This window comes from Diceros bicornis, chromosome 37 (genome assembly GCF_020826845.1).
Source record: "Diceros bicornis minor isolate mBicDic1 chromosome 37, mDicBic1.mat.cur, whole genome shotgun sequence".
Classification (NCBI taxonomy): domain Eukaryota; kingdom Metazoa; phylum Chordata; class Mammalia; order Perissodactyla; family Rhinocerotidae; genus Diceros; species Diceros bicornis.
This window is the reverse complement of record NC_080776.1, coordinates 5,079,132-5,104,523: the sequence shown is the minus strand read 5'-3', so window position 1 is coordinate 5,104,523 and position 25,392 is coordinate 5,079,132. Positions and strand designations below refer to the sequence as shown.

The 25,392-nt window shown below is 36.1% G+C and overlaps 1 protein-coding gene across 4 annotated transcripts in view; it reads right to left on the bottom strand.

The window, feature by feature from the left end:
- The window catches only part of LOC131398997 (sperm-associated antigen 16 protein-like), a 598,225-nt gene that overhangs the window by 218,681 nt on the left and 354,152 nt on the right, over positions 1-25,392 (bottom strand). The gene's annotated exons all lie outside the window — the stretch shown is intronic.

Genomic DNA, 25,392 nt, shown 5'->3' with positions numbered 1-25,392 from the left:
CAATACAGTTCTCTCTGACCATGTATTGGTTTATATTCCACATATGAGTGAAATCATGCAGTGTTTGGCTAAGAAAGGCTTATTATCTTTTAATCTGGGTTATATAAGGCACACAGTCTATCTGTTAATTATTCATGTCTATTTTAGATTATGCTCTCTGAAAAGGCGTAGACCATATTTGAGGATGTCCAGTGTACTACTAGAAGCCTCTATATAATTACTTTTAAAATGAGGAAAGTGATTATCTATAGTCTCAAAAATATAAGAATAACAAAATGAGTAAAGTCTTGATAACTATGGGGCTTATTATCTAGCATAAAATACATCTAGAATCTTCAGTTTTATTTTTCCCCTTTTTTTTGTTATAGTTTTTTTTTTTATCTCCAGCAAAAGGTAGAAAGGAGAAAGAGAAAGAGATAAACTGTTGGTTTATTTTACTCCACGATCAATCTAGTGGAAAATACATAGAAGATTAAAGACCATGAAACTTCTTAGATAACACAGGGTTTTAAATCATCGTTGCATTTCCTGTTCCCGATGAGTCTGTGTGTGTATGAGGAGAATGTGTGTGTTGGCGGCGGGTGGAATTTAATGGCATGCAGTATAATTTTAGGGGCCATCTAAAAATGTACTTCAGGTCACTGCGATGCAAGAGGCACGGCAGTTAGAGAAGCTTTCATTCCTAACCTTGACTAGGTCAGAATCATCTTTTAGACATTTCCTATTGTTTGTATTTTAATGCAAAAATTAAACCCATCTGCTTGACTACTTGGTATTTGCCTGGACTTGAATATACAGTTTTATATCTTATGAAAGTGACAATTGCAGAGAATTACGTGATTCTTTGTTTCATAAAATTCAAATCTAGATGTGTAAAGAAGGAAGTAAAAGTGGAGGAGGAAAAGATGAGAAAGTGTGTGGAATTAGAGCTATGTTCTAGCAACTCTTGTGCCCTTTGTAGAGAGTGCCTGTGAGTGGAGCAACTCTACGTGCTCCTCCAGTGAGTTTCTTCACTGTGTTCACATAGCAGTATCGGCAGCTGTCAGATCAGGAAGTGAGGAAAAAGACCGCTTATAAAACAGGAAGCTGTGTTAGAATCTCCCTTGAGATCATCTTGATAGAGAAAAGCACATACCTTTTCTGCTGTGTCAAATCAGAGGCCTCTATTTTGTACCATTACCTTTAACCAAGAAGTACGACCTCCCTTCTCTGTGCTCATTATCTCTTGTTAGGTTGGCATGCTTCTGTCAGTTTAGTACTATGGAGAGAGATGCGTTCTAAATACACAGATTTAAAATATAACAATCACATTTCTCATTTTAGATATTCCTTTGTTATATCTGCTCACGTTTATTGCTTTTCCTCCTTCCCAGGTGTTCCCTCCTAACCTATATTCTGACTATTGCTAATTTAATGCCTTTCAAACAATATTTATGTCATTTTTTGTAAAACCATTTCTAAATTTAGTTGGAAAACATAAACTAACGCCAAGGTAGTAAAATTAGCCAGAACTCTTCTTTTCTTTTGGATAGTACAGAACACTTGTGTCTTAATAAAATGGATAACTACACCAACCAGAGATGACTGAGAGAACGTAAGTGTTCAAATGAAATCCATTCAAGGTCAAAAATGGCCCCAGGTAGGTTTAGGTTGAGTTTAGACTAGGCAAAGGTCAAAGGTTATTTGCATCAGCATTAGAACTTTCACATTCAGCCTGAGTTATCAATTATTCCAGAAAAGTTCTTTATGTATAAGATAAGTCTAATTCTGGAACCTCCATCAGAGCCCACATTGCAACGATGACATCCACAATTTGTACCTTATTAAAATGATACATGGTTGGGTTGCCCAGCTCTGAGTATCCAGACATTCTTTTCCTTACTTTTGTGATTATTCTATATTACTACAGTACATGTTGGTTTCCTGAATGCTACCTTGGCTTACTGCTGCTGATAGCCCAGAGTCACAGTACATGTCAATATTTTGTGATAGTTATTGTCCATGAGAAAGCTTCCTATAGCCATATATCCATCCAAACACACTTACACTATACTCATTCTGTTGAGGGTTTTGTCTATCAGACGTGTTTTATTTCACGTCTTAAGTTATCTAGTGGCACCTTTGCTGGTTCTATAATAAACCACCCAGTTTAGAAGGATCAGAAAGAAGTGAAGACAAGAGAGGCCATTTTATGGAGAAAGGTGTATTGACATCATGGGGCAGTTCTTCGTGGAAGAGGAAGTGCTCCTCTGGGAAAAATGGTGGCTACAAACAGATGGTCTTTGCTAAGTAAAATTGACAAGCCTACAGGTCATGAGTTGCTTCTATAAAATAAGCTGTTCATCTATTGGCATTTCAGTACCACAGGGCCTAATTGTTCCAGACATACTGCCCATTTTATGCACTCAAAATATTCCGGCACAAAACTCAATGGAAACAGTGTAGGCTATAAAAACACTACCAGAGAATGGGTTCTTTTTGAACTCAGGTCCATCTATTCTTTCTAATTTTGCAAATGGTGAAGACCAAATGCTATTACAACAAATTATTAGGGACTAGTTGTTTTTTTTTTGTTTGTTTGTTTGTTTGCTTGTTTGTTTGCCTTATACACTTTTGTTTTACTAAATGTTTCTAGAAGTAAGCAAGTGATTGGAGCTTGGAAATATTTTTATCATTCAGACACCATAGCCGTAGTGTCTTGTTGTCCTGGACACACATATTCTTTGTTTTGGTGAAAGCTTAAGAAGGATTGCCTAGTAGGTCATCTTAGTTTGTAAAAGAAATGTTCACAAGTCAAATGAAAACTTTATAAGCACTCTGCTATATGACAGATGCAACTATGCTTTTACTTACATATTACATATAATAAACAGCACTTCTAGAAGAGGACTTTTAGAAGAATATATTTCCAGAAAATGTTTCTTTTTAAAAAATCATCAGAATATTTGTGTAAGAATGTTTAACTTCAGATACTGGGTATGAGAAATTAGAAGCATTATTTTAATATATATTTTTTTAAAACTGTGTGTGCTATAAAACAAACTTAGTTGTATGTACACATGTGACCTATCTATAAGATATTTTTTAGCAACATATTTCCCTGCACAGCTTACATGAATCAGCCTTATTACTTTATAGACATTCAAAAGCAGTATGGACTTAAAGATCACCTTGAAATTAAATTTTTGATTCAACTCTAATCATTCAAGAAATTTCTTGATTTTATTTCTTGTTAGCAAGTTCTAGCTCTGGGGTAAAACACACACATCCAGATGCTCCTTGTGCACAAGAGTGCTGAACCAAGGCCATATTATTTTTTGTTCAACCACCTGTGTATTAGCATCTGTTTCCAATTTTAGATATGCAGTTTTCTACATTGATTACCATCACTTTCATTATTTTACAAACTCCATAATGTAGCAACCACAAGACTCCTACATTCCAATTTCCTAGATTAGCTTATTATAAAACTACACCATAGTGTTTGCAGAAATCTAATATCTCCTATCTAAAGAAAGATAATTTAGTCAAATAAGAACTTTTTATTCCAAAAATATCCTAATTAGATTTGATTAGATTGAATAACATTTTTTAAAAAAATAAGATTTTTATGGGTAATAAAAATTAAATATTAATTAATTTAATTAAGGGTAATAAAAATTAAATTTATAGAAAATTTAGAAAAGATAATCACCTATGTTTTCTTTCAGTTTCTTCTTCTGTAGGTATGTAGATGTAAATATATATATATTTTTTAGCATGTGTATGTATATATATAACAAAATTGGGAGATACACACACACATTATATCCTACTTTTTTCATTTAAAATTTATCTTGAACATTTCTCTATAAATAGGAATTTATTAAATCACATGAAATTTCTGCTTAAATGAAGAAGTTCATGGTTTTCATTAGATTAGATTATTGTGAAAACTCATAGTAATGTTAATTTGACACTAGCAGAAGTGTTATCAATACTCCATAAGCCACAATACTAATATATAGTCACATGATAAACATATCAACACAAACTGGAAAGCAAATATAATAACCTGTATAAGGAGCTTTTTTTTTTGACAAAGGGGCTTCTTTGGGCACAATTCTTGCTGTGCTCCTAACGATCCGCCTTTCTGAGGTACAAAATCTCCCATTTCTCTTTAGGGCAGGCTACATGAGGAGCTCCGAAGTTGAAGGATCAGTGTCTTCTTGTTTTAGATTTTGCAATCATGGATTATAAACTTTATAATCTAATTATTATACATAAACTTAAGTCTTGTGGTTGCTACATTATGGAGTTTGTAAAATAATGAAAGTGATGGTAATCAATGTAGAAAACTGCATATCTAAAATTGGAAACAGATGCTAATACACAAGTGGTTGAACAAAAAATAATATGGCCCTGGTTCAGCACTCTTGTGCACAAGGAGCATCTGGATGTGTGTGTTTTATCCCAGAGCTAGAACTTGCTAACAAGAAATAAAATCAAGAAATTTCTTGAATGATTAGAGTTGAATCAAAAATTTAATTTCAAGGTGATCTTTAAGTCCATACTGCTTTTGAATGTCTATAAAGTAATAAGGCTGATTCATGTAAGCTGTGCAGGGAAATATGTTGCTAAAAAATATCTTATAGATAGGTCACATGTGTACATACAAGTCTAACGGACAATAGCATCATATCCCTTGGCAAGACAGATTGTTTTAGTTTTTATATGAATATAATAAGCTCACATACTGGAAGTAGCCATTAACAGAGTGTCATTCCAAACATTATCCTTGAAATTAGAACTTAATTAACTTTCTAATAATTGTTTCATATTCATGAGCATTCCTAGAATTAGGGTTTAGCTCTAATTATAAACAAATAAGAGATATTCCACAAATAGAAATTAAAAAATAAATAATCTAGCATGAAATTCTAGCCCCAGAAATCAGCTATTAATGTCTAGAAAAATCACTGTAACCTCAAAGAAAAACACTTTTTTTTGGTAAAGGACTCTTGTTAAGGAAACATATGTATAAATACACATGTATACAATAAATCCCACTAGAGTCTCTCATGGGAGAGTGAGCAAGCCCAGGAAGCTTGGAAAAAATTGACCATTACTGTACTTCTATTGTTACATGAGACACTTGAAGAAAGATTCAAGGGAAGATTGTCTTTTTGAGCTCCCAAAGGAAAAGAATGTACAACTGTACATTCATTGGAATCAAAGGAAAAGGAAAAGAATCTTATTAGCTCACCTTTAAAAAATCCACAAAATTATAGGGTTATTTCATTTTCTTTGTGCATAGAAGGAGCAGCCATTTGCTAAAATAAACCTTTGAAAGACAACTTAGTAGCCTACTCGGAAAACTACAACTACAGGGTAGAGTGAACTGATAAGAGGGGCATTTTAAGATCTGTTTTGCGGATTTTTTCACTGTAATTTTCACAATTTTCCACAGATCTATCCTGCAATTTTCAAACCTTTATTCATTTTTAGGGATAACTATCTATAGAAACTCTAACTCTAGCAATACTTTTTTTTTTTTATGAACAACTTCCTATCCTTTAGAGTTTCTTAAATTTTATCCACTTAGATATTGTTCATTTGGATCTATCTCACCCCATAGTTCTTTGATGGGCAATGAGGATAAATGTTATATTTGAGTATATTGTCATCAAAAGAAGCCTTTAATAGATCTGTACATAATCTGGAGACACTCTAGAAACACAGGTTAAAGAATGTATTTCTTGGTGGAATACAAATGAGTATATTCTAATATCTCTTTGGAAAAATATAATTTTATTTATAAACAGGAATAATCTTTTTTATTATGGAACATTCCCAGGAAATCACAACGTGTAAAATGATGACTACGTGAACTCTCACTGCTGTTTCCACCCACTTCCTAGTCAGTTTCCTTTGGTTGCAACCCCAGAATCCCCGCATCCAGTCATCCCTGCCTCACACAACAGAAAACATCCTCATCCACACTTTTTTTTTTTTTTTTTTTTTTTTTTTTTTTTGTGAGGAGATCAGCCCTGAGCTAACATCCGCCAATCCTCCTCTTTTTTTGCTGAGGAAGACGGCCCTGGGCTAACATCGGTGCCTATCTTCCTCCACTTTATATGGGACGCCACCACAGCATGGCTTACCAAGCAGTACTTCGGTGCGCGCCCGGGATCCGAACCAGCGAACCCCGGGCCGCCGCAGCGGAGCGCGCGCACTTAACCGCTTGCGCCACCGGGCCGGCCCCGTCATCCACACTTTTATACGAAAAGCAATTCAGCTTCTGAGAGAGTCACAATTTTATCTAAGGTCATCAAATTACAACAACAAAAAGGGAGAAGGATTTTATAACCCATAGATTACTCAATCCTTTATTAGAATTTGGATATTGATTTATTAGTTATTTCTCCAGGCTGTTTGGATCAGAAACGGTTTCTTGCCTTTGAATTTATTAAACTAAAAATAGTCTGGGATATCTGATTTTTTCAAAGGATCTATATTGTTTAATCTGCCTACCCTCTCTTATTCCTTTCTCTGACTGTGTCTGCACGTTGTCTTGGCTTTGGGGATCTTCCCGTCCCCCACTGGATACAATCTTAGAGGACTGCTAATCAAGGTACCCCAAGCTCTGCTGGCCAAGAGAAGAGAAAGCGACCTGCTAATCAGATGTTCTTTCCCTCAAACATTCTATCTGAATCCTGACAACTGGAATGATACCTGGGTTGAAAGTGGCGGGAACCATCTTATCTTGTTGCTAGGACTCTGAAGACCATTTTATTAATCAAGTCCTGTTATCCCTGTAGCTCCTCCCATTCCAGTATTTTCTGAGGCCTGGCTGTTCAGTTTAACCTTTCTTTTGCATTCTGCAAACGGCATCGTGTTCTTCTAATCTACTCCTTTCTTAGCTGAATTGGTAGAATCATTTTCTGTTGATTGCAACCCAAGAACAGTAACTGACAGCATGTGGTAGACACTGTTGGCTCTCCACCAAAGACTCAGACCCCTTTCCACAGAATAGAATTGTTGTTGGAAAATGGGCCATGAAACTAGTTCTTGCCAACTGAATGAAGTACATATTTATTGAGGGCCTGTGGCCCTGCTAGGAGAAAAGTTTTATTTTACATTTGTGCAAAGGTGATTAAGGAGCAGGCTTTCCTTTTCTTCCCTCCTCTCTCTTGTCTACTGGCTGGATGTTGATACCCAGAGTGACCTTTGAAACCGCGTGGTGAAAATGGAAGAGGCTTTGTCTGCCTGGGCCATGGCTGCACGGAACATAGCCCGCGTCACATTGGGTTGATGTGAGTGAGAAGTCAGCATTTTTGTGTTAAGCCATTGAATTTTGGATTGATTTTTTTCATCACCTGTCTTTATACTCACTAACACCTGCAGGTAACATTAACAGCTTTTTCAACATTAATAATTTTTCACTTTTATGATATTTATTTATTTATTGTTCTTAATAGAACTTCAGTAATACTTGATACACAGATATCAGTTGCAAATCAGTATCTTCAAATCTGATTCTTCAACCAGCAATTTATGGAACCACTGAATCTACAGGACAAGATAAAATCTTTACAACATAGGAGTAAAGCTAATTTGCCAGTATACTTTGTTAGTGCAAGAAGCCAAAGTTCTCCTTTACAAGCACGGCAAAGTTGCTGAAAAACATGCTCAAATTTAAACTTTTAAAGAGTCTAATAGGCACTTTTAGAAAGTCATCTAAGAAGCTCATGAAAAAGTACTGATAAGGACTAGGGTCAGAGGTCCTCAATAAAAGTTTTCTGTGTAATTATCTATCAACAAGCGTTTATTGAAATGCTAGTATCTGTACAAGGGGAATGCAAATAACTCAGTGAAGTACAGCAAAAGAACAAAATACATTTTGTAAATTAGAGAAAAGTACACAGAAAAAGAAGAGCTTTGACATTCTAGGCACCCATAAATCACCTATCTCTATGTAAAGGAGCCGAAAAGTAGTCTTTCAAGTTTTTACTGTCGTAACTGAGGTCCAACATAACTAAGGTGGTAGCCCCAAGTAAAAGTGACCAGCCCTGTAGATTACAATTTTCTTACCTTATCTCATTACCTTGAAGGTTGCATTATCTGGGAAAAATCACATTGACTCTAGTTTCAAGAGCTCAGGAGTCACTAAATATTGGGATCCTGTGAGGTGCCCTTGGAGATCAAGACAGAATAGCAATTTTCTGACCCTACACAACTTTCAGGAAATCCCACATGCATCCCTATTTCTCCATCCCAGTGCCATCTGGAAGCCTGCCCAGGATCTATGAAGATGATACTGGGACTGGAATTATGAAGTTCTAGGGATGGAAGCGGTAGGAGTTTTTAATTTCTAACACCCTGAAGAAATAGAATTATATCACAGGTCCTTTCCCAGTAGACTGGCACTTACAGTTTGCCCAGGTAGATTATCTCAAGTGCACAGGCAATAAGACTAAAGAGGGTACAGCAACACGTCATGTAATCACATTCACTGTTTCAAACCACAGGATATAATCACGAGCTTATAGCATACCAGTTCTATTTCACAGATCCAATTGACCTGAAATTGATTGATATTTGTGATACCCTGTAGATAGGCAGTCTAAATAGCATAAATAAAAGGCTTATTTGATGATAACCTTGTTTCCTAAATCACAGGTTTTTATTACCTTCTCTGAATGAAAGCAATATTCATTTTTATGTACGTATAACAGAGCAAGGAACACAAAGGCAGCAGAAACTAAGTTGTTGAACTTCAAGGGGTGCTTTCAGAAATGGAGGGATACGATGACCTTCAAGTTTTAGTATCTAACTGATTGTCTGCAGGAGCAAGCTAATCATAGATGAAGCTCTTGTATTTAACCCAGAGGCTGGATAGAACTGCAGCACCGGAATAAAATTAGATGATAGATAGATAGATAGATAGATAGATAGATAGATAGATAGATAGATAGATAGATAAATAGATAAAGTAGATAGATAGATTTATACCCCTCTCCCACAAAAAGTATTTTTTTTGACAACTGAAAAGCCATTTGAATTGAAATTTTTGCTAATTGAACCTCTTTGAAACAACAATAACATAATGCATATGGAGTCAGTTGGCATAAAGCATATTATTTATATGGCCTCATTTGAATTCTAACAAAGTATAACATTTTTAAATCAAAGAAAGACATCTTTGATTGAACTCATACAGGAGAGTCAGGTCACTGTCCAGCTAAATCCTACTGGTTGCGCAGACCTCCAAATAGTTCACTTGCATTTTTTTTTACTGTTTTGCTGGCAGAAATCAGGCCATTTTCTCCCTATTTTATGCCTAGGATAATTAACTTGCTCATCACCAAGTTGGCTGGCTTAATCACAACACAATCCAAGCTCTAACCCCTTTAAGGCTGTTTTCCACGCAAATGATACCAAATTTAACTTTGCAGGTTCAGATAAAATTAACAAGTCAGTGTAATGAGGCTCCCAATCATCTTAGAGAACTTTCTAATGTTGCATATATGTCTTTGAGAAGAGAATATTTAATACCATACTCTCTGCTAGACAAAAGCAGTTTCTACTCAATAGCTGTCCATCTTCCTATACTCAGGGGAAGGCAGCATTTCTCTCCTAAAAATGAAGAGAATATCAATGGGCTAATCTCTTCAAAGTGCTTAGAGCTCAAAGCAATTGCCTGCAGTTGTAAAGAGTCCCCACCCTCATAATCTCAGCAAAAGGAAAATGACCGAAATGCAAAATACTGCCTGGCTGTGGGGACAGCAATGCTCAAAGAAAGTTAAACATTCACCAACTCACGTCTGAGCTCAACACATTGAAATTGAATTTACTTCCTCAGAACAAAAGAGTTAAATAATGAACCTGTTTTTTCTTAATAAAAATGAGGAGTTAAAGTGGCACAAAATTAAACCATATTGGTCAGCATCAGATAAACTGATTAATTTACGTCTCAGATACTCTTATAGTCCAAGAAATAATGACTTACAATAATCATAAATGCCCAAGGATTATCCAATTATGGGTTGCACGATAACTAGTACTTTTCTAAGCATTTTATTTCGTATGAGAATTTACTCAATGTTCTAAACTACAAAACAGATAGGTGTTTCTAGGAGCCCCTAATAGAAGAAATTGGGAGACCATACAAAACCATGATTATTTAGTTTTAAAAATGACATAAAATGTTTAATTCATTGTTTAATCATAGAATCCCATAGGCAAATGGTTCTGGTGAAGTAGCAGCATTTGACTCAACAGATTCACTCAGGCTGCCCCGTCAGTTTCCCAAGATCCCCATTTCCCACCAGTACCAGCACATCCTTTAGAGGTTTGCTGGTATTGAGAGTCCGAACCTGCCTAAGGGGCTTGCTTCTCTTTACTCTCAGGTGATTCACCCAGCTACCTTCCCTCAGACCGACTCCCTCACAAGCCACACAGAGTAAAGAAAAAATAAAGAGGCAAATCAGGATACTGCTCTTCATGTGAACTTGATACAAAGAATTACCAGCATGAAGGAAGATTATGATGCATCTTGAGGTGTTATTGACACTGGCCCAAGAAATCTACTACTAGACCAGGATTTTTGCAGCTTGAAACCAATAACCAGGTCATGAAAAGTAATGTACTGATGCATTAAAAATGATATAACATAGATAGAAAATATCATTGTATGTATTAAGGATACATATCATTTTGTGAAACTTTTAATTCAGATATACATAACATATATCTAACATGTATTAGATATTTATAATAGATATATACATAATATATATAATATATATATATATATCTCAGTATATATACATATTTTGAGATTGTGTTTTAGAGTTGTAATGTAAACTGTATTTCCTACTGTGGGCTGTCCTTATAAAGAAGTTCTAAAGTCACTGCTTTAGTTCAAATCCCATTTGATGCTGTGATTTTTCTCTTTCCTATCCAAAGCAATGTTCCTCCAGCCTCCCCTCAAAGCATTTCTGGGGCAGATCCCAGGGGAAAGCTGACACCACTGCCTGATGTAAAAGTAATCATTCCCTTTTCTATGGCTTCATTCTGTGTGGACATGACCCATGACTCATGTGATGTGCGCATGACCCAATTCTGGCCCAAAAGACATGAGGGAAGCCCTACTTGGGGACTTTAAGAAACAGTTTTCTTTTTTCTGAGAGCCACAGGAAGAGACAGTCTCATCACTTCCCCTGGATGCTGTCTTGTCACAGTGTAATCCGTGTATAATCTGCAGAGATGCAAGGGCCACCTTGCTGCCAACACCGAGGATGGCAGAACAGAGAGAAAGAAAGACTCTGACTCCTCGAAAATATCTTAGATTTACCAAATCAACCAACTCTAAGTCAGCCCTACCTGTGGACTTGCTCTTGTGTGAGATAACAAGATTCTTTATTGTCAGTTCCAATTGGCGTTTCTGATATGTGTAGCCAAAAGTATCTTAACTAATACGTTAATCAATGAACAAGGGTAGTGAAGAACTCTCGGAAAAATAATACTAATTGAATGATACTTAATTTACCTAACATTAAAACACATTATAAAGAAACACAATTAATATAATGTGGAACTGGAAAACTAATTGAAAGAAAAATAGATGGGGTGGAGTACATAGTCTACTAACGTATTCTAGACCATATATGAAGTTTATTTTATACGACATAGCATATAATAAAGGCAGCAACACAAACCGTGTCATATTTCCCTAAATGCTGCAGGAAATATGTTTGAGATTGCCTTTTCTCACATATTATATCTAACGCATCAGCAAATTTTGTTGACTTGACTTTCAAATACATCATGGCGCTTTAACAGTTTCTCAGTTGTCAACGAGGTCCACTGATGTAAACGGCGGGGAGGGGCAATGGGAGAAATTTGCCCCTTTGATCACTGGTGTTTAGAATTGCTGGAAGTATGGTGATAATAAAAAGCAGACCATTTTATGATGGTTTTATTACTGTCTTTAGGTTCTCTACAGACAATGCACCCCAGTCGTTGCTCTCTGAAGGCCCCACCCTTGGAACACCACTGCCTTAGTCCAAGCTATCTTTAACTCTGTGTCATATGAACCTCCTCACTGTTCTCTCTGCTTCCACTCCTGCCCTGGATCCAGTGTCTACATAGTTGTCAACTTGCTTTTGGTTTGTCGGCTTGTTCTAATGTAAACCAAATTCCATTACCTCAAGCTTTTTTAACTCAGCTTAAAACTGTCCAACGTCTTCACATCACACTCATATAGACTCCAATCTTTTTACCATGGCCTGTGATGCCCCTCATGATCCAGCTCTTGCTTTTGTCTCCAAAGTCATCTCATGCCCACCTCTGCCTTATTCGTTCTGCTCTAGTCACATGGGACTCCTCAACCTCATTCTAATTCAAGGTCGGTCTACTTGGAGCCCTTTTCCTAGAATGTTCTTTCCCAAGATCTGTGTGTGACTTACATCCTCACTTCACGCAGGTTGCTCTTTCTCAGAGGTCTTCCCTGAAGATGTTATCCGAAATACCAGCACCCCAACCTTTCACCCTACATACTTACCACGGCTTTATTTTTCTATACCATTCATGCATGTCGGTTTGCGTGTGTGTGTGTGTGTGTATGTGTGTGCGTGAGAGAGAGAGAGAAAGAGAGAAGTAGAGAGAGACAGAGACAGACAGACAGACAGAGACAGGGAGACAGAGTAAATGTTCTGCTTCTCCCATTAGCATGTAAACACAGGAGGGCAGAGACTTAAGTCTTTTCACCATGTTTATATGGATTATCTCATTAATGCTCACAAAAAACCTAACAGGTACTCTTTTGTTATCCTCATTTCACAGAGGCGGAAATTTAGGCATAGAAAGATTAAGGAGCATGCCCAAGGTTAGAGAACTAATAAGTGGTAGAATCTGGATTCAAAACCAATCACTGTCACTCTGGAGGCTGTTGCTCTTAACTGCTCTACTGCATCTGTACATAATTAAAATGAAAAAAGGCCCAATATAAAGTGTAAAATATTGTATTGGTAGAACACTGTAGTACATAAGGTTGGATGTGGGAGATCATCAGGATATAAATATAAAGTGTAACATACTATGTTTTATATATATAGTATTTTTACTATATGTAGTTATGTATATAGTAATTTTACATTATACATATAATTATATATAGTAATTTTACATAGAGCTTCATAAGAAACATAAAGTTTTTTAACTCTGATTTGTGTGATTTCATATGATTTATTTTTCTTTTATACATTTTCCATACTGTTTTTTTTGCAAATGTCAGCAGTAATCACATAAAACATTTAGAATAACAAAAAAATACACATCTTAAAAAATAATGCCTCCTGTGGGCATATAAAAGGAATCTGAATGTTAGTGTGGTTTGAAAGCATCAGTAAAATACCCTTTCCTTTCCCGCCCAGCTTAGAACCACCTGAGGAATAGACACAGGAATTATAGGAGTGGAGATCAAAATATCACCTTTAATGTGATAAGGGTAAATTTAAAAATACAACATGAATGTGCAGCCTCGTCAGTGTCCTAACAGAGCTAACAATCAATTAATCCTGCCCAGCCAATTATTGGCAGAGTTGCAAAGACTCAGGCTTCTGCTATTGAAGTAGTCTGCTGGCAGTGATGGATGAAAGAACCTCTGTGATCAGAAGACAGGCTTTCCCAAGGAGACGGCCACAGAAGAAGCTATTCAGGGGGACTTGCTCAGTTCCTTCGGAACTCTTCAGTTAAGTAAGAAATCTCTTTCACAGAGGGAGGATGGAGGGATGGGCAAGGATGGAGAAGAGGGGCTAGAAATATTCTAGGTCTCTTTCCTCCATGCAAAAGTGAAAACTAGAGGGATTAAGTGTTGACCTCTCACAGGTACAAATGCCCCCTTCACATGGCTCCGATGAATCATCTTTATCTGCTCTTCCCCTCCTTTCTTTCTGGCTCGTTTTGGGAGGGGGTGGGTAGGACTTAGTGTTGGATGTAGGAGGTCATTAAGATTAATCTAGCCAACTACAAGAAGGGTTAAAAAGATACCAGCACCTCACTGTTTCATACCAGCATCATTTATTTGTATGTTATTTTTTTCTTTCATGTATTGGAATGTTTTTTACTTTATTTTCTTTATATTGGAAAATTATTACATATTTACTTTAGAAAATTTAGACCATAGGGAAAACACCTCACAGAGAACACCTACATACATTCTGGTGGCTGTAATGTCAGGCTTTTTATGTGCATCTGTCTCAGTCAGGGTCCTGGCGGGAAACAAAGACTACACGCTCAGATCTAAATTTTAAAGAGACTTACTAATGAAGGGACTATTTAGAGAGGGGAAAGATAGAGAAAAAATTAAGGAAATATATACATAAATTGGGAGCAGTGGAAAGTTGCTACCTACACTAGGCTTGAAGGGGCAAAGCGTGGAAATGACCTAAATGGCACCTGGTCGAGAACTGGAGCTCTAGAAGCAGCACTGCTTGACAGAAGCTGTAGCTGTCGAGCAATGCAGCCATCACCACAAAAGCGTCCAACATGGGAGAGAAGGAATAAATGCTCCAACCTTTCCTCCTGCCCTCTCTTCTCCTGTCAGTGCTTCTCATTGGTCAATTCTAAACATACGTCAATGGGCAAGTCAGCTTCCCCAGGGAAGAGAGGGCAGAGAAGAGCATAGAATGAGTGAGTGGAGGGACAGGGCCAGTGGAGAATGAGCAACACAACAGCCATCTGCCAGTCTGTCTATCTATCTGTCTATCTGGATACTCATTGAGAAATCATGACCTATGCTCTATTTTGTCACTACCTTTACCTTCACTATGTATCATGAAAATCTACCTTTGTACTTCATTATATACACATCTATGACCTTTTAATGGTCACATGGTATTCCATTGTATGAGCTATTTGAACAAGTCTTTTTTTTAATTAATAAATATTTTTAGAGGAGTTTTAAGCTTACAGAAAATTGAGTAGATAGCACAGAGTTCCCACATACCCCTCACTCATCCCCTAAAAGTTTCTCCTATTATTATCTTGCATTAATGTGGTATAACTGATGAACCACTATTGATACATTATTAGCTAAAGTCCATTAGGGTTCACTCTTTGTGTTGTACAGTTTTATGAGTTTTGACAAATGCATAATGTCATGTATCTATCAATACAATATCATACAGAATAGTTTTACTTCCCTAAAAATCCCCTGTGGGCCACCTGTTAATCATGCCCTCTCTCCCTCCCAAACCCCTGGAAACTACTGATCTTTTTATTGTCTCTGCAGTTTTGCCCTTTCCAGAATGTTATATAGTTGGCATCATTCAGTATGTGAACAAGTCCTATGCTTACACAATTAATTTATTTGCAAATTGCCTTCAGTTATTATCTTTTCATCATTGGTATTCAAAGATGCCCTTTTGAATCATTTTTGAGGATTATTTTATAATCAGTGTGAATGACGCTCTCTTTATTTTATCATTCAACACTTAAAATGAGAATCTCTAATAGTTTCTTCACATGAGAAAGCTAATTGACCTTGAATTGTAGCAAATATGGCTTTGTTAACACAAGTTTTACCTTCATTACTGAAAATAGTAGAGCAATATTTTAATCTGGTTGACTTAGATACGATGGGGCTATCGAGTACCACTGTCAACACAATAATCATCACATTCTGATCAATTGGCTGTTCCAAATGCCAAAGCTGGGTCAAGGCTTTCTTACAAGTAGCAATGTTTTTCAGGAGGGAAAAAAAAAACAACAGAGAAAAGTTACAGGATAGCTTGGGTCTAGGCAGAAGAATGGAGGTAACAAATCTAGAAACATGACCTAGCTCAACTGTCTCAAAACCAACTGAATGTCAACCATGGCAAACGAACAAAAAAAAAGTCAGTGCAAAACATTTTAAAATTTTAAAAGAGAAGACACTTTTGATAATGAAAAAACCCACAAGATCAAACATTGGAAGACATGTTGGCGAAAGGAATGATGTTAAACTTGATAAAGTGTTGTAAAGATAGAGGGTGTTATCACTAACAGGTGTCCCATGTTGAGATGAGGTCCCAGAACTCTTTCCCATTGCTGCACAGTTCCAGAATACATAACAAAATACTCCAAAATGCTCACTGTTATAATTTTCCCACTAAAATGGAAACACTTTCCCCCAAGTAAGCTTATACAGATGCAAATATCTTCAAGGAGATTCTTAAAAACAAATCAAACTAATTAAATCATAAACATTGCTGTCAGCTGCTAGTAGTAAAAGTTAAGCACCTCTAAATGTTATTGATGTCAAAATGTCTTTGTATGCGTTGCCATAGTGGTAATGAGGGGCAAATTGTCTGTTGATATGAGAGTGGAGAGTAGTAAATCCATGAACTGTCTTCTCCTCAACAGATTATTCAGCAACACTCGTATGCCTAAATATCGTATCAGTTTTTTAAAGAAAAAGAAGAAAGTATTGCAAAGGTAACTATAGTTTATAAAATTGCCCATCATCATGATGTTATCAATTGCTGTCTGTTAGCAGTGTCTGGATCATTTAGATTTCTATAATATTTCATATGGTTGAGTCTGTGACTTAAGTCCCACCAAGTCTTTAGACATAAATAAGGATAATAATTTTGCTGTGATTTAATCATCCGTAATTAATAGCAAACCAATTACTAATTGTTCTTTGACTTGATCAAATATATCGGCTCTCTTTTAAGTTTCATGTGTTATTCTCTTTTGGCAAGACTTTAATTTACCTATACTCCATAGAATATGCATGCATTTAAAATATTAAGATAAATGATTATAATAATACTTTTTAAGAATAAAGACCAGAGTTGGCACCATAGCCTCCAAAACCATCCATGATCTGGCCCTTGACTAGCACTTTGATGCCTCCTCCATAATTCACTTCATCTGGCCTCATACACAAAAAATATAGCTCTGACTTGGAGACTTGGTATTGCTGTTTTCTCTGCCTGGAACACTCTTCCCCCTGATAACCACTTGATCTATTCCCTCAGTTCCTTCAAGTCTCGCCTCACATATATCACTTCGTGGAGAAATCATCTCTGAACATTCTCTCTAAAGGAATAGTCTACCTCATCACTCTCCATTCTCTTAACTTGTCTTAATTTTTTATAGCACTTATCACTACTTAGCAAATATGTTGGTACTGATTCCAATAGTTATTTATCATCTACCTCCCTCTGAGCTTTCTCCCCTAAATAGGACGTAAGTTCCATGAGAACAAAAATTTATATATAAAAATATATATAGATATATATAATCTTTTTCACTGCTCTATCCTCAGCATCTAGACCGGGGTAAAATAAATATTTCTTGAAAGAATTAAGATCATCAAAAATAGTCAAGGGCCAGAAAGGTGTCAGAAAGGCATTGTGATGGTTGATTTTATGTGTCAACTTGGCCAGGCTATGGTACCCATGTTACCCAGTTTTTGATCAAACACCAGTCTAAATGTTGCTGTGGAGGTATTTTTATATGTGATTAATATTTAAATCAGTGGACCTCGAGTAAAGCATATTACCCTCTGTAATGTGGGCAGTCTTTATCCCATCAGTTGAAGGTTTTTTTTTTTTGTTTTTTTGGCTGAAGAAGATTCACCCTGAGCTAACATCCACTGCCGATCTTCCTCTTTTTGTATGTGAGCTGCCACCACAGCATGGCCACTGACAGACGAGTGGTGTAGGTCCACATCCATGAACCAAACCCGGGCCACTGAAGTGGAGCATGCCAAACTTAACCACTAGGCCACTGGGGTTGGCCAGAGTTGAAGGTCTTAAGAAACAAAGACTGAGGTCCTTGAGAAAAAGGGAATTCTGCCCCCATACTGCCTTTGGACTCAAGCTATACACACACACACACATATGTAATACATATAATACGCTTATATTATATTATATACACACCCTATTGGTTCTGTTTCTCTGGAGAGTCCTAATACAAGCATTTTTTAATGCAACATATTGATGTAGAAAAAAAAATCACTATTATAAGTAGATTAAATTTATCATTACAAAGACAGGGATATCAGATTGAAGAAAAAAGAAGCAAAAAATTAAAAAAATAACAGATAACAAATTCCCACAAAAAGATATAAACGGTAAACGTATGGAAAGAAAGTTTGTAAGGAAAATATGACCCAAAAGAAAATACGGTACCAATTTTTAATATGAGATTAAATAGAATTTAAGGCAAAATCATTATGAAGGTGATGTTCTGGGTTGATAAAAGGGAGAAATCTCTTTAATGATTGTGAATATATGTACCTAAAAACATAGCCTAAAATTATATGCATCAAAAACGGATAGAATTATAAGGATAAATTAACACTTGTGATTAAGGATTTTAACATATTCACCTCAGAAACTGCAAAGCTCAAGCAGTCAAAATAGAAGAAATGTTATAAATGATTTAAATAATCAGTAAATCAGCTCAAACTAAGAGTTCAGTAAAAATGTTTGAACCAACAAGGGATACACATATACTCAGTTCTTTCTGATTACGCAAAGAACATTGAACAGATTGTCTGTATTAGAGGCCATGGAAGATCAACCTAATGCAAACCATGTTCTCTGACACAATTTAACACAATTTGAAATTTTAAAAAGGATAATTCTAAAAATCCCCGGAGACAGGAAGCCTGATAGATACTTCTGAAAAACAAGAGCAGAGAGAGTAGCCTCACATTCATATATTAAATAATACTAGAACATCCAGTAATAAAAACAGAATTGTACTAGCTCAGAAACAATGTTACCCACAGATTAGAAAAAAGAATTTAGAAAAGACTCTTGTCTGTTTGTCTATCTCAGGTTGATATATGATAGGAGTGACATCTTATAACTTGCTATGAACTTGCTATGGACAAGGAGATATAACAGACAATATTTGTCACATCTGAAAAAAGATTTAAATGTGACTGGTTTTTCCTTTCCTGCTCTGCTTCCTGTATGAAGATAACATGCCCCACATAGAGGCCCTGGGGTCCGGAATGAGAAGACACATGAGCCCAGGAAAGTGCATCAGGTCTGACCTGACCTGAAGCCCTACCATAAGTGAACAAGAAACAGATGCTCTTATAAGTCAGGAAGATCCCAGTTTGTTTGTTATTGCAGGAAATGCTGACTGATCACACCGCCTTGCACCTTGAATCAAAGACCTAAAATGTCAAAGGCGCCGACATAAAGCTAAAAGAGGAGGATGCAGGAGAATACTGCTGTGACCTAACTGTGGGGACGATATTCTTAAGCCATCTCCCCAAAGGAAAAAAAAAATACTAAGATAAAAAGAAAATAGTTTGCTTCTACAAAATTTAAAGATTTCAATTCAAGAAAAGACACCATAGATGAGATCAGCAAACGGCAACTCTATAGGAGAAATCTACAACATTTAAAACCAACAATAGATTAATACACAAATACTTATTGCAAATCGGCGAGTCCTCAGAGAAAGGAAGCCCAATAGAAAAAATGGGCAAAGGCAATTAATTTGCAGATGAAGAAGCCTCAAAAGACTGAAAAGTATGTAAAAAGATGCTCAACATTACTAGTAATTCAGGAAATGCAATGTATACTGTGACCGCTATACTGGCAGAACTAAAAAATCAAATACTACCTGTATTAGTCTGTTGGGGCTGCCATAACAAAATATCTACTGAGTGGCTTAAACAACAGAATTTTATTTCCTTACAGTTCTAGAGGCTGGAAGTCTGAGATCAGGGTGCCAGCATGGTCAGGTTCTGGTGAAGGCTCTCGTCCTGGCTTGCAGACTGTGGCTTTCTTGTTGTGCATTCACATAGCATTTCCGCGTGCATGCACATGCCTCTTCTTATAAGACCACCAATCCTATAAGATCGGGGCCCCACTCTTATGACCTCATTTAACCTTAATTACCTCCTAAAAACCTTCTCTTCAAATACGGTCATGTTGAGGGCTAGGGCTTCAACATGTGAATTTTGGGGAGATACAATTCAGTCCATAGCACTACCAAATTTGATAATGAGGTTTCTTAAAGGACTATAAACTAGTACAGTGATTCTGAAGAATAATATGACAGTGCTTAGTGAAATTAAATAATGTACACTTTATGCCATAGCAGGTCCACTCCTGGGTATATACCACAGAGAACTCTCATAGGAGCCCATTACAGGGATATAATTAGCACAGCATACCTTGAAGTAGCAGGGGCTCATAGGGCTCTTAGGTGCCCAGCACTAGTGCAATGGATAAATAAAATGATAAGATGAATAAAATGGAATATTATTCAGTAGACAGAACTGTTACACCTGACAGACACATACTAATATGGATAAAACTTAAGAGCGTAGTATAGAATAAAAAAGCAAGAAACTGAATGAAATGTATAGCAAAATATAGTTTTTAGAAATCTTAGATACATAAATACACAAAATAATTCTACATATGCTTCAATGATACCTGCAAATCTAAGGAAACATGTCAAAGACATTTAACAACTCCCATGGAGGGTGGAGTGGAATGAGAGTAGGGATGGGACATCTAAGGAGAAAAATGATAAAGTCTGATGACAATTGTTTGTTATATACTGAGAAGTATGATTAACTCAGCTCTTTGTACATGAAGAAGAAGAAGAAGGAAAACAAGAAGGGAGAGGATAAGACGTGTGGAGAAGTGAGCTAAGGGGAAGAGGAGAAGGAGCAGGAAAAGACGCAAAAGACATAGAAGGAGCAGCAGAAGCAGCTGAAGTACCACTGTTACAACTCAATTTTGACGTGGATAAATGGTTCCTAATGAGCGTGGATGAAGGCATAAGTCAAACATATGGAAGGCATAGTGAAAAGATAACGGAAGAAAGAAAGAGTAATCAAAACTTGGAACTGAGTCTATGAGAACAGAAATGGGTAATTATATAGTTAACAATAAAGGAGTGCCCGTCTTTTTTCTCCAGCTCCGTCTACAGCTACGGGATACTCTTCTTTACAAGTAACACTCTGATGGCACACGTAGCATATTACACGCGGAACAGTTTAACTTACAGTTTTCAACACTCCCAGTTATTGCTTGCAGATTCACATCTATTGCTTCAATTCACTTGGTAAATAGAATCTTACCTATCTCTCCTTCAGGACTGAATCCCAGAATTTTGAACAGTGCCTGGCAGATAATGGGCTTACACTGAATATTTGTCAACTGAATTAACATAATTTCCACCATTACACCAATAAAAATACAAGAGAGAGAACGATAAAATTCTTACATAGAAGGCCTGAAATCTGTATCTATTATTCCAAGGGGTTTATCAAATTCATTATTTCAAAACATTTATAGAGTGATGATTTTCTTAATACCAATAGTAAGTTATTTCTTCTTTTTTATTTTTTTTTCTTTTGGTGGTAGGGTGCATGGTAAGGGATGTTGCATGAAGATGATTTTAAACAATTTTTGTTTACACTCCTCTTATATTATAAGTGAGAAAAGATACTCCTGAGCTCAATCAGATTTGAGTAAATCATATTTGAATATTGTTTGAAATTCAATTTTAGATAAATATGACTGCGAGTTATCACAAGTGCCAACTGTGCCGGCTCCATCTCCAAGAGTAACGTGCTATTTGTTCTGAGTTGATTTGCACATCTGTTGAACTGCAACTTCTCTTAAAGGATTATCCTATTAAAAAGTATCAGCTTGGCAGATTAAATATGATTATCTATTCAATTTTGTATACACAGTCTATTAAAAAGAAGACAAATTCTTGGGCTACTTTGGGCCATGCAGTGTGTGTGGACTGCAAATTTTATGTGTATTAATTTAAAATCTAATAATTATTGTATGCTATTAGATTAAAATAATACATTCTCCTTAATATAATAACTGTGTGCCCCTTAGAAAAATTCACAAGTTTTATTATGCTTTAATTCTTTATACAAATACTTTTTCTTGATTAATATAGATGTAAAAATGTCATTAGTCATATTTCAAAACGACCTATGCTCGCGTGTACATGCAATTTTTATTACATCTGCAAACACAACAGGCTCAGCTAATTATATGCATTGGGATATTTTATTGCCTAGATGATATTAAGATATAGATAGTCATGCAACTAATTTCTCATACTTGCTACATAAGAAAGAAATCTTTCTGAATTTCTTAAATGTGCTAAAAAATAATTTGGCAACAGCACATTAATTGTTATAAGCCTATAATTACTATAAATGCATTTGAAGAATATTTCTTACATCATACTGCAAAATAAATCTTCCTGAAATATGATGACACTAATTTAGAATTTTTCATATGGACATATGGACATATGTTGGATTTAAATTGTTTGTATATAGTTATGCATGTAAGCTTTGTAACGAACTTCCAAGGAGATATTTTACTTACATAGGAGAACATTTCCAAGTACCTTTTGACTGTGTATGCCTATAACATCACAATTTTACCTCTGTGTTGTACAACTACACCAGAGAGCTAAGCAACCATTATGACTATACTTGTTTTAAAAATACTACACAAAATTGAGGAGTTAACAATACAAATCTGACTTCTTTGTACCATCCAGGCAATTGCAGCTGCAATAATTTGTAGATTAATAAGTTATTTCCTGCTCTGATTTAACTAGAATGGGTTAGATTCCTACTATCTCATAGAGTCCTATAAGAAGAGTTTGATTGAGAAATTAATTTAATTTTTTAAAATGTTGGAACATATGCATTGTTTTGCCAAAATTCCCGTTGCTACAGAGATTGAATGTGTTGCCAAGCGTACAAGAATAAAAGTTTTATTTTGCTGAGCAATACTGCCATCATTTAAATTTGAGGTTCAATTTTTAAATAATCTTGACTTTTGTATCAAATTGTATTTCCCTTTTGGATCAAGGAGAAGTAGAATGTCTTACTTCTATTTTGATATTTTATTTTCAAATTTTAAATAGTACAAAAAGCATTCAAGTTTTATTTTAGAATATTATTTTTGTCTCAGGATACCATGTCCTAATGAACATACGGAAATACAGTGTAAAACTTAGGTGGTAAACCAGTTGATGAATCCAAATCTCATCCAAACCTCTCATTTTACAGATGATGAAGTTGAGGTCAACAGAGATTAAGTGTCCTGGTCAATTTCATGTTACAAATTATACATGAACAACATTCTTATTCTTTAGAGCCTTTCCTTATGCTTGATTCAAATGTCCTTTTCTGACTCACAGATGTCAATAATTTCTAGATGTTTCTACAAATTTAATCCAGACTCAGATAAGACATTTGTGAGTACTGGGGATATTAAATCATTGTTCTTAAAACTGAAGACAACTCCAAAAGGGAGGCTTCCCAGTTTGTGCAATGATGCTGTCATTAGATTAAGTATACAATCTTTCAAGGAACAAGGAACAAGACTTTGTTACGTGTATAAATTCTACTATATTTTGAAAAAGCCAATAACTTTTACTTAATCTGCCCTAACTTATGCAAATCAAATGCATTTCAGTTCTCAGAATTTATGATGCGTTATTGGGATGATAGTCTAAATATTTAACAGCTGATACAGCATTGCCACCAACCGATCAGATTGGACAACAGACCAGTTAGAACAGGCTCATGGCCATAACTTTGTACAACTATGAATATTATCCCTGAATTAATGTATCTTTTGTCAGTACACCTTTAATTAAAGTTTTCGAGGTGTCCTCACTATTATTAGCATGTTATTTTCCATACTTGCTGTCAGGTAAATAAAATTGCATCTAACGCAGGGGATAGCATAACAAAACCGAAGAGAAAAAGTAGTTATTTTACAGGTGAAGTATAAAGTCAGTCTCTACGAATCTCCAGAATTTTTTCTTTACAATTTCCTAGAGCTGAAGATGAAATGAAATGCAATTCAAGTCTTCACGGAACTGTATGAATGTGCATATTTGTTAATATACTTATGTAATTAAAGTTCTCAAAACTCTTTAAAATGAGAGAAATGGAACCAAACTCATAGGGCTGTGATGATTAAAGAGAAAGCACCTTGCCCAGTTCCTAGAGCATAGTATACTTCATTCTAGGTATTAATCATAGACTTGGGTCTCCAAGGGAGAAACATAATTTCCTTCAATACCTCCAGTTCCTTTCTCCAGTATTAGAGAGTCTCACATTCAACCCAAGAAGAAAATGGACTTGCATATGTAATAGAGCCACTCAAACAGGAGATGAAATAACAGGATTACAAATAATTGAGCAGGGTCATCTGATGACCTTTATCCTCTCTCCTTGTGACTCTCTTTCCCAGCAAATGGATGTGGTAGAATCAGCTTGCTCTTTGGAGGAGCAACTTAGGTTGTCTCTGCTTTATGCCTTAGAGATAACAGAAGTTAGTTTGCTTTCTTCTTTTCTTACTGATGTTTCTAATCAGCCCACAACTTAAAAAAATGGCAAAAAGAGGATCCCTGCAGGTACTCACAAAATCCAGCTCTGATAACTCATACTGAATAATTCATATTGAAATGTGGGGTTGGAGTTCCGGCTCCCAATAGGAACATACAGGTACTTAGGGATACCCTCTCATGCATAACAGACATCAAAAATCTGACAGATAATTCTAGGGAGAGTCTCTTTTCTTTTTTTCCTTCCAGAGACAACTGATTGACAACTAGTGACAGCATTCTGTGTCTTAGTCAGCTTTGAGTCAAACACTGCCAAGTGTTCATTAATGGGATTATTTCAATATTCATAGCAAATGAATCATTTCTCCTAACAGATGTCATATGTCAATATGAAACTGAATACTACTATTACAATGAGAGGCAGAACAATATAAAGTTTAAATTTTAGTCTCTAGAACTAGACTGTCTGGCTTTGAATTCTGACTCCACATTTGATCAGCTAGGTCATTGTCATTGGCCTTGTTGTTAACTTCTTTATGTCCCAGGTTCCTCACCTGTAGAAAGGGGATGACAGTAACAACTCATTGAGTTGTTGTAAAGGTTAAATAGGTTTTTACATGAGCCAACTTAGATGATTCAAAAGACAATAGTGAAGGGACTAGAAGCAGAGGTATGGGCTGATACTGCCTCGTTCTGAGGTAATACCCTTTGGGCCCTCTACCTCAGCAAATTTTTCTGTGAAGAGCCAGATAGCAAATATTTTAGGCTTCTCAGGCTACATGGTCTCTATGGCAAATACTCAACTCTGCTGGCATAGTGTGAAAGCAGCCTTAGATAATATGTAAGTGAATGAGTGTGGCTGTGTGCCATTAAAACCATATATAAACACAGGTCAAGCTGGCCCATGGGCAGTAGCATGCCAGTTCCTGCTCTATCCACTGTCCTTGTGAATTGCAAAGTTTCTCCAATCTGGTTGGTGGGAGTACAAACTATTCCTAGGCTTCTGTGAGCTCAGGGGATTTTTCCTTT